Source organism: Triticum aestivum, chromosome 6B (genome assembly GCF_018294505.1).
Source record: "Triticum aestivum cultivar Chinese Spring chromosome 6B, IWGSC CS RefSeq v2.1, whole genome shotgun sequence".
Taxonomy (NCBI): Eukaryota; Viridiplantae; Streptophyta; class Magnoliopsida; order Poales; family Poaceae; genus Triticum; species Triticum aestivum.
In genome coordinates this window covers 726,472,464-726,482,853 of record NC_057810.1, presented here as the reverse complement: position 1 = coordinate 726,482,853, position 10,390 = coordinate 726,472,464, and the positions used below count along the sequence as shown (strand labels likewise).

Below are 10,390 nucleotides of genomic sequence, written 5' to 3'. Positions count from 1 at the left end.
GTCGGTAGTACCAATTTCCGACCATTCCTAGTCACTGAGTGACTTGTGAAGTTTTACACAAAACATAGTGCGATTTGTTTTTGGATTCGGAATTGTAAGTGATGATGTCCTGGATAAGCCAAGCATGGGCCTCACACGGGAGTCCAAGCGTTCCTCGCACGAGCCTCCTCCCGGGAGCGGCAGAGCGCAAGCTGGACGACCATATACTCCTTGGGGCCGCGTGGAATGAGCTCGAGATCGACGGATCTGGAGGTGTAGGACATGAATCCGCTGCCCGCCATGCCGAGGAAGGTTGAAGATCGCCGGACGGGAGTTTGGGTGGCGGAGGGGAGTGGATAGGAGTGGAGTGAAGCGGCTAGGGTTTGGTCTGGCGAGCGGATGAGAAGAAATATATGTGGGGTCGAGTGGGCCGGCGTGGGCGGGGGAAGACGTGGCAGACCGCCCGAGCGCCCATACCGCTCCATATTTGGGCTGGATATGAGGGGTGCCGGTCAGCCCGGGCGTTTGAGGCTGTTTGAGTCGTCCGTCTGAGTCGATTTTTTATGACCGGTCAATGACTGAGCAGTCCCCGGACACTTGGCTATAGATGTTCTATAAGGGACCAAATCTAGACTTTCCCAAGAGCTCTTGAGGTACGAAAACCAGTTTTTTCTCAAAATTAAATAGTTTTAATTTTTTGACAATGAATAATTATTTTTAGTTTTTATTTTAATTTAACCCCTGTGGTAGAATCTCTTGCTCAGGGCATACGGACGAAATATGTAAAAACAAATAGCTATAGGAACGAAATGAAGAAGAAAAGAAAAACGGGCGGCTTTCTTTCCCCATTCCACCTCGTCTTCCTCGCCCCGCCTCCCTCCCTCGCCGCCACGCCCCGCCTCGCCGCCTGGACAAATCCGGCGAGCCCCGAACCCCGGCTCTGCCGCCGGATGCTCCCTGATACCCGCCGCTGCCTCTATCATCTACCTCCGGCGGCGTGGCCCCGCTCCCCCACATCGACCCGCGGTTTCTGGTGCCCGATCGCGCCGGAGCTCCGCCTCGTCCACGTCGACATCAGACTCGGCCGAAGAGGTTGCCGAGACCTTCATGGTGCTTCTCGTCGGTCTGCTCCGCCGGACCCAACTGCCCTCGCGCCACGTGTCCTCCTAGGCTCCGTCCAGGCGGTCTGGCGCGGGATGCGCCGGCTGCTCCCTCCGGATGAGCATCCTCTACCTCGATGCACGTTGTCTGGTATCCGATCTGCAACTTCTGCCCGATCCCTGGGAATTAGTACGGCTTTGTGTTCTGAACTAGTGAGTCTCACTCGCACTCGCTCGCACCACTCGCTCTCCAGCGTGCTCTCCCTCTCCCCATCGCCCCTCTCCGGGATCCGCTCGCCGGCGGCCTCTCCCTCCCCCGATCGCCTCTCGACGTCGCTGGCCTCTTCCACCACCCCCTTCCTCCCACCACCCCGCTTCCACTCAGTGAAGGTGATGCGCCGGTGAAAAGATTGATTTTTTCCACCGGTGTCGGTGATGAGCTTCTATGCGACGGAGGCGCGCGGGCACTGGATCTACGTGCGCCGGTGCTGTACGTGAGCGACGGAGGCGTTGGATCTACGTGCGCCGGTGCTGTACGTGAGCGACGGAGGCGTTGGATCTACGTGCGCCGGTGCTGTACGTGAGCGACGGAGGCGTTGGATGTGGAGCGGCGGACCTGGAGCGCGGCCCAAGGAGCGGATCTGGAGCGGCGGCGGAGCACCGGAGCAGCCGAGCGGCGTCGTCATCCTCACCGTGGTACTCCATCTATCCCGCATCCATTCATTTCTGCACGTCTTTTGTTAATCCCTTCATTAATCTTCTCATGAAGCTTCTGTTAGCTACTCCTGTTAGTCTCCTCATTAATCTTCTCATCAAGCTTCAGTAGCAGTTGCTTGCACTGATTTGGAGTAGCAGCAGCAGTAGCACTGATTTGGAGTAGTTGCAGCCAGTAAATCATGAATTACTACTCCAGTGTGCATAAATTCACTGATTTGGAGTAGCTGTAGCCTGATGCTGTAGGCCTGCTTGTTTGATCTGCAGTTGGGAAGGAGATTGATAGAGACACGCCAGGGTTCTGTCTCGCCTGCTGCATTGTTTTGATCACAGCTAGCCCGAGGGAAACAATCTCAGGGAACCAGGCTCTCGAAACCGAGTCAGACTCCTACAGCGAGTCACTAGTCGAGAGACAGGGCGGCCGATGCAAGCGAAGCGGCAAATCATCAGATACAAGGCGAATAAGAAGGTATGCAGAGATCAAGCACGTGTCCAGTTCTGTAAATTCTGATGAACTCTGAACAAACTGCGTACCTACCATTTCTTCTTTACAATGAATCGATGAGTTGCCTGTGTAAATTTCAGGATGGTGTCCAACAGGGAGTCGGCTCGATGGTCCAGGAGGAGGAACCACACGCAGCTAACTGACCTTGAATTGCAGGTGCACTTCTTGATGCACTCCCTCCCTGCTGTTTTTTATCAGACGAAAATTACCTCTTGTAGCACATGCCATGATGCAAGTTTGTTTCAAGCTTCTGACCGTCGACATGTGCCATCCTGATTGAGCAGGTCGAGCAACTTAAAAGTGATCAAGCAGGCCTACTCCATTTCTGAACAGTAGCTTGATGCAGTAGGCCTACTCTTGTGATAACAATGATGTGCACTCTTGTGATAAAAATTTGTAGTAGTAGCTTAAATGGAGTAGCTTAAAATTAAGTGAAACCATTTGTGCTTGGAGTAATTAAAATTAACTTTTGCTTGTGCTTGTGCAGCAGTGTCCTCTCTTACTCTCTTCTTTTTCAGTAAAGTGTAGGAGTATAAACTGAAACTGCTTGTGCTTGGAGTAATTTTAACTCTTGACATTTTTCTGTTAATTAAGATAAACTGAAACCTTTTATTTTAATTAACTTAAACCTTTTCATCTAATTAAAATTAAGTGAAACCATTTGTGTTAATTAAAATTATCTGAACCATTTGTCCTATCTTACTCTCTTCTTTTTCAGTAAAGTGTAGGAGTAAAATAAACTGAAACCTTTTCCTTTAATTAACTTAAATCTTTTCAGTAAATATTTGTTGGCTATGATATGAAATTTAATCTGTACTGAAACTTTTTCAGTTACAGTATACTGTAGGAGTACAAGCAGTAGTGTCGAAGTTACTTGCAGTAGTTCAGTGTAGGAGTACAAGCAAACTTCTTCTCTTCTCTTCTCAGTCAATTAAACTTTTTCAATCAATTAAACCTTTTCTGTTAATTAAACCTTTTCAATTCAGTAAATGAAAGTTTCCATTAAACCTTTTCTGTTAATTAAAAAAGAATCAATAAATGAAAAGCTTTTCTGTTAATTAAACCTTCCCATTTAATTAAAACTAAACTACTACTCCCCTCTCCTCTCTCTCTTCTCTTCTCTTCTCTCCAACAAGCATCTCAACAATTTATTCAGTAAATGAAAATTTCCTTTACTAAACCCAAATGAAAATTTTCCTTTACTAAAACCAAATAGTGTACTCCCATTGCTTTATTTGATCATTTCAGTTAACAGGAGTATTTAACTTTAACTTTAACTGGTCATTGTTTTATTTGATCCTCATTGTGTACTCCCATTGTTCATGTCAAACAAATTCTGAAATACACCTGCATTTAGAATATCTTCATCTCTTGCATCTTCAATCATCTCATCTTTCTGCAGGTGGAATGTTGTTGAGGTCTGGGAGAACCATGTTGTACTGCTGCTGTTGATCTGCAGATGATCTACTACTGCTGCTGCTACTATCTACTGCTGCTGGTGATCTACTGCTACTATCTACTGCTGTACTGGTTACTGCATTAAGAAAACACTCAATTCCTGTAGAAATGGGGAAAATTCCACCAACTGTCGAATTCTAGCATTTGCAAGTTCAGTACAGTAAAGTTCCCTACTGATTACTCCTATTGTCAGTAAAGTAATGCTGTTAACAAGGTTGTTAATAGTACTTGCCTGAAATGCTACAGTTTCTACTCTTATTGTCAAATTCTAGCATTTGCAAGTTCAGGTCTCCTTTCCTCTTAAGCGGAGTATGATGCAAATTGTTTGTTTGCAGTAATCATCAGTGTGTTTTTTGGCCCAGTCGATCCTACTAGCAGAATTGCACTGTTTTTGGGCCCAATCATCAAATACTCCATGAAATAATCCTAGTAGCAGCAGTCAAATACTGGGGACAGGAGTATGAATGGCATGTCATCTAAGGCTGCACACTGCACATCATAGAAACTCTTAAGCCAAAAGCAAAGATAGTCTCTTGATTTTTTTTTTCGTACTGAGGCATACTGAACACTAGAGTATTTTACAGACCCTTTTCTTGTTTCTGTAAATGCAACTACTGTTCCAGCAAACCACAAAGGAAGGAATCCTAATCCTACACTAATGTTCCAGCAAACCACAAAGGAAAGAATCCTAATCCCAAAGATTTGCTGCATCCCAAAGAATACTAGAGTAACAGTTTCAGATTTGCTGCATCTCAATTACTGCCTGGTTGTGCATTACAGTACAGTACAGTACCATTAGCAGTTCACATCATTGTTTTTCATGTCTTATTGCTGAAATTCACCTGTTATTGGCCCTGGCAGGTCCTGCTCAGCAGCAATGATGAGGCAACAGCAGTTCCTGCTCAGCAGCAAATAGGATGGAGGCGAGCGGCAGCAGGGGATGGAGGCGCCAACAGCTCTTGATTGATGGTTCCATATCTGGTTCTTCATTGGACGCTGTTGAACGTCCACACTGGATATGGATTTTCTCCATCAATGGCCACTTGGGATGGATTAAATATATGTAAGATCAAACTTTATCATCATCTCGAATGCTATATTGTTTCTAATGTGGCTCCAACTGAAATTGAAATTTGCACATGGTCAAACCTTGCAGAAGGCGTCCAGCTCTTCAAGTATGGCACAGAGCCGGAGCATCTGCTGTTCCACCAAAAGTCAGAATCCTCGGCTGGAGGATTGCCACTAATTCTTTGGCTACAAAAAAGAACAAGTTCAGAAGGACTATTGAGGTGGATTCCACATGTATTATATGTGGAAACAGCGAGGAGGATGAATTTCATGCAGTAGTCGAGTGTACCAAGAGCAGAGCTCTGAGGGAAGCAATGAGAAAGGAATGGGCACTCCCCCCAGAAAGTTCATTTCGGCGCACTGGACCTGATTGGCTGCAGTTGCTACTTAGTACTGTAACAGAGGATATGCGTGCGAGATTAGTAATGCTACTGTGGAGATGCTATGGAGTGATCCGGGATCTCAAAGAAGCACTGGCTTTGTTTGCAGAGCACAAGATCTCTTTTGTTTGGAGGAATTGCAACGTTTTAGCCCATCAACTAGCTGCAGAGGCCAAACAGAATGGAAACCTGCTAATCAATGCGGGGGTCCCGGATAGATTAAGGGATCAGTTGACGTCGGAGTGTAATCCTTCTACTTGAGTAATCTGTTACTCTTGTTTCTCAAAAAAAAAAATGCACATGGTTATGCTTTAACTGATGAAAATATAATTACTGAAAAATATAACTGCATTATGTGTTGTCTTCCTATGTGTGCCATGAACTAATACTGTATCAGTGCATACAAAATACAGAATTACATAAAAAGCGGTTGCTGTATTCTGCACTACACATGCAATTCTTAAGAAACGAAGCATATTCATCTGTTGATTTAGCCACTTCAGCACGGAAAGCCTTTTTGCAGGTGTCTCTGTATTGTTTCTTTGGACCGTGGTATGCTTTTGGTTAAGACTAACATGCTTGGTGGTTTAATGAGTCTGTACAATGTCTTACTCTTTCAGAATGGATGAGATGATGCAAAGGGCAAAGAAGATGGAGAGAACTGCCTGAGCTGGGAGAACAGGTGTAAAGGTTCGCTGGCATCTTAGGGAGCACAATTTGGTCTCTCAAAGGTGGAGGCCTGGAAAAACTTTGGGACGGCTGGGATTCCGCAGAGGTAAAAATGTTCCCTCCCTCCCTCTCTGTTCATTTCTTATTGCTGGATATGTAACCGAAGAGTTTCCTCGCAAAAAAAAAAAATGAAGTCACTTTTTTTGTAAGTACAAGAATAGTACTACTCATTGCGAACAACAAGCGTAGCAAGAACACCACACACCTAGGTAAGACCAAATACACCAATGGCCAAGCAAAACTACAAAGCAAAAGCGCCTGCCCTAACTGAGAACAACGCCGCGTCTCGACCAACGCCAAGCACCTCCGAAGACCACCAGATCCCACTGAACTTTGCTTGTCAACGTACCATCCACCCTGAGTGCCGAAGAGAAGGTGGCAAGTGAATCGCAGGACTTATCAGCTTCGAGGAAGACATGTCTTGGACACACCGGTGATGGTCGTACATAGCACCGCCGAGGATCAAAATAGGACCACGATGAACACCGGAGGAAGCAGCGAGGAACCAAGCCGTGTCTCCAAACAGGGTGTCTCCAAACAGGATGCTCCCAACAGAGGAGCGACGTCGAGGACACCGCCATCACGTCGATCCTACACCGAATCAAGGCTTCCGCCCGGAGACAATAACCAACTCCACACGAGCGGAGAGCGAGGGAGATGTCGAACACACCTCGACGACGCCTCCAAGAAGGGGAACAACACCCATAGGTGCCATCGCCGCCGGCCCGGCAGAAGCCGTGCAAGATTTTCATCCGATCATCGCACATCTCCACATCTCGAAAGAATTGGGTAGCACTATCCAAGTAGCCTCGCACCGCCGCCACCGCAACACCTCGCCGTCGTAGCTGCAAAGCCGAGGACGCCGACAGACTGCACGGCGGAGAGAAACGCGGTCCAACCAACTCGTTCCACCTGGCCGAGGGACAACAGCCACCCAACATCTCCGGCAAGAGCATGGACTGACCGCGAAGGCTATCACCCGCTCCAAGGGATAGCCTATCGACAACCTAGCACCTAACAACGGACAACTCCCACGCCGGCACCACCTGGAGAGCAACGCCGCTCGCCATGCAGCCTAGAGGTGGCCTGGCGCTCGCTGCTCGCCAGGAACTCCATCCTAGCCAAACCATCACAAGCCGCCACCAGTCTGGTCGGTAGATCGCACCGCCGCCTCCAGACACGCTGCCGCGTCGGTCCGCCTCACCACACCACTGTCTGTCCTCTCCAAGACCACCACTCCACGCCTCCCACTGTGCACCGTCGACAGCCACCACCACATTGAGCCACCACCTCAGCCGCCTGCACCACCATCGTGCCTAGCAGCCATGGAGGCACGGCGTCACCATGCCTGAAGGTAGCAGCGACCGAATCCCGACTGACCAGATTCAAATCCGGGACGAGCCGAGACCCCCGGCCGCCGCTGCCACATGCAGCACCACCGGACGGCGCCGCGCCACCACCACAGCCACCGTGCCGAGCCGCCACCGGAACTTCGCTGCTCCAAGCCGCCAAGCTTCATCCAACAGAAGCGCGCCACATGGCTAGGAGGAGAGGGGCCGCGCCGAGGAGAGACCCCGCTGCCACCGGCGTTGCCCGGGCTTTGCTCGGCGGTAGCGAGGGGGAAGGGAGGGACCCTTGGGGGGGGGGGGGGGGCGGCGGCGGAGTTCTAGGGTTCCCCTCGTTTCGCCTCAAGGAGGGATGCAGGGCTCGGGGGGAAAGAGTTGAACATTAAGATTCAAAACTGAAGACTGAAGAGTCACAAGCAAGATATAAAAGAATAAAGTAACCACAAAAGAAATAATAAATTTTAATATTTTTCCGCCCATCCACCCTCGCACGTGCTCAGCTCTTTATATCGAAGAGCGAGCACGCACCCACTATTTATTTATTTTACAATGATGATGAAACATGATTACTTGACGAGCTTGGTTGTCATAAGGAACTCTGGGAATCTTTGCGTCTATTACTTGACGAGCTTTTGCAACCCAACGCGATTTAGATATTTTAGTCTATGTAGGGCGGCCATGAGGCTTGAAGATAATCTTGGAAGAACACTTAGCAACATTATGTTGAGTCCCCTAAGGTAGTACAGCTCCTGCTTCTTCTTCATGGACAAATCCAGGCCGTGCGTCCCGGAGTTTCTGTAAAAGGCCAGGACTTCTTCCCGGGGGTCGGTACCAGGAAAGTTATATTTTGGAGGCGGAGCTTGCTTTTGCACTTGAGCCGCCGGCGCCGGCTGATTGCTGCCTGTATTCGCACCCTGCATGGCGGGTCTAGTAGCAGTCCGTGTTGTTGTAGCAGCAGTAGTTGGCACAAGCACAGGTCCAGTAGCAACCGATCTTGTAGCAGCAGCAACGGTCTTCTTGTGGTGCGCGTTTCCTTTTCCAGTAGCAGCCTTTGGCCTTTGTTGATGCTGTGCAGATGATAAACTTGGCCCGTTGGTGTTGGCCCTTGGCTGCTGCGTAGCTGATGATGAAGATTGCATGCTGATCCTTGGCTGTTGCATAGCTGATGATGGAGATTGCATGCTGATCCTTGGCTGCTGCGTAGCTGATGATGAAGCTTGCATGTTGATCCTTGGCTGCTGCATAACTGATGATGAAGCTTGCACGCTGATCCTTGGCTGCTGGGTAGCTGATGACGTTGATGGAGTTTGCACGCTAATTCTTGGCTGTTGGGTAGCTGATGATGCTGATGATGAAGCTTGCACGCTGATCCTTGGCTGCTGGGTAGCTGATGATGAAGCTTGCACGCTGGTCCTTGGTTGCTGACTGGATGTTGAAGCTGGCGTTGGGACATGAGGAGGAGCGCCCTTCTGAGCCTTTTTTTTCTTCCAGTTGTCAAGTTTCCTAGCATTATAACAGGCAGATAGGTAAGTGTTAAAGTTAGTCGGAACTTCCCAATCAGGTGGAAAGTCAAGTGAGGCTAGTATGTCTTGGTAATCTGTTGGATTGGAAAGTTTAATGCGGTTCAGCACAAATGTATACGCTCTAACACAAGCATCCTTTTTCTCGGCCATATCTAGGAGCGAGGGATGGACATAAATCAAGTCTCTGTTTGCAAAGCCATTTGAGGCAAGCAAATCAAGTAGGTCCTCTATCTCAGGCGCTATATTTAGATAGCCGGCCAGCACGTTTTCACGAAGAATGCGACCAAGAACGGCCAGGTTATTATCAATCATGGCATTGGTTGCTCTTACGTAAGTGAGACCCTGCCTAAACTTGGTCACATTACCTTCATCCAAAAGCACAAGGATATCCTCTGGTTGGAGGTTTATCAGGCAAAGATTATCATCGAACATATTTTTAAACAACTGTAAGAGGTTTATTGCAAGCACTCGCCCTACCTCGGAAAAGTGGGGTAAGGTAGGGTCTAGGATGTGGACTAAATGATGAGGTACTCCTGGAACAACTATGTCAAGTATTATTCTGTTTCTCGCAACGTAATCAGGAAGTTTGCTCGTCCTAGGTGACACGATTTTGTTCTGCTGGGTTAAGCAATCATAGCATATGAATTGATAGTACTTGTTGCAAACATCAATAAAATTAGTCATTTTCAGTGAGAGCGAAAGGGAGTCAAGGGGAAAGGGAAACCCCCTGGGATGATGCTGGAGCTCCAAACACTTTGTCCAGCCCCGGTTGGAGTCCCTCGCAATCGTTCGCGTCCGACTGGAAATACATAAGGATCATGCATATTGTTAGCTTTTGCTGACACTTAGAAATTATTAAGCACATATCAAGATTGTCACTTTTTTCATTAACATCTGTCCCAACGTGATCTACTTATGTATGGCATGTTTTATTTGAGGAAGAACAAAACAAGAAAAAGAACAGCAGCAGCAGATTCTACAGCAACATTTTCTGTCCTTTTTTGTTCCAACAGAAGAAGAACAAAAGAGGTCGATAATCATGTTTTCCCGAAATCATCTTCAGATTCGAAACAGTCATCTACAGCAGAAGAAGAAGAAAGAAGAAGAAGAAGAAGCAGCAGAAGAAGAAAAAAATTTGAGGTTTTTTTTTTTGGCAGTAGATCAGGAGAAGCAAAGAAAAAGAAGAAGAAAAGAAGTCGATCCAATAAGGCCAGTTTTGCGGAAATCATCGTCAGATTCGAAACTGTCATCTGCTGCTGTTTTCTTGCAGGCAAAGGCAAAAAATAGACATCTACAGCAACGTTTTATGTCCTTTTTTTTTCTTCTTGTTGTTTCTTGATTATCATGAGATCGACCGGTCAATATCATGTTTTTTTTGCGGAAATCATCATCAGATTCGAAACTGTCTTCTACAGCAACGTTTTCGTTTTCTTGCACGCACGAAACTGTCATCTACAGCCACGTTTTCTGTCCTACTATATTCTTTTGTTTCTTGAATTATTATGTCATCGATTATTATGTCATCGATCAGCGAACGTTCCAAGAACCAAGGATCGAAATTCGCGTCGAGATCGATCGGTCCAAGATC

General features: G+C 47.4%; 1 long non-coding RNA gene across 11 annotated transcripts; it reads left to right on the top strand.

The window, feature by feature from the left end:
- Positions 1-813: 813 nt before the first annotated feature.
- Positions 814-10,186, top strand: LOC123140121 (uncharacterized). Of its 11 annotated transcripts, none has more exons than XR_006469805.1 (8): positions 814-1,775; positions 2,061-2,262; positions 2,379-2,454; positions 3,701-3,796; positions 4,618-4,819; positions 4,913-5,727; positions 5,825-5,979; positions 9,866-10,186. It is a non-coding gene; the product is annotated as an uncharacterized lncRNA (long non-coding RNA). The 11 variants fall into 11 exon arrangements; XR_006469803.1 differs by having other exon boundaries at positions 9,816-10,186; XR_006469804.1 differs by having other exon boundaries at positions 9,493-10,186.
- Positions 10,187-10,390: the final 204 nt, after the last annotated feature.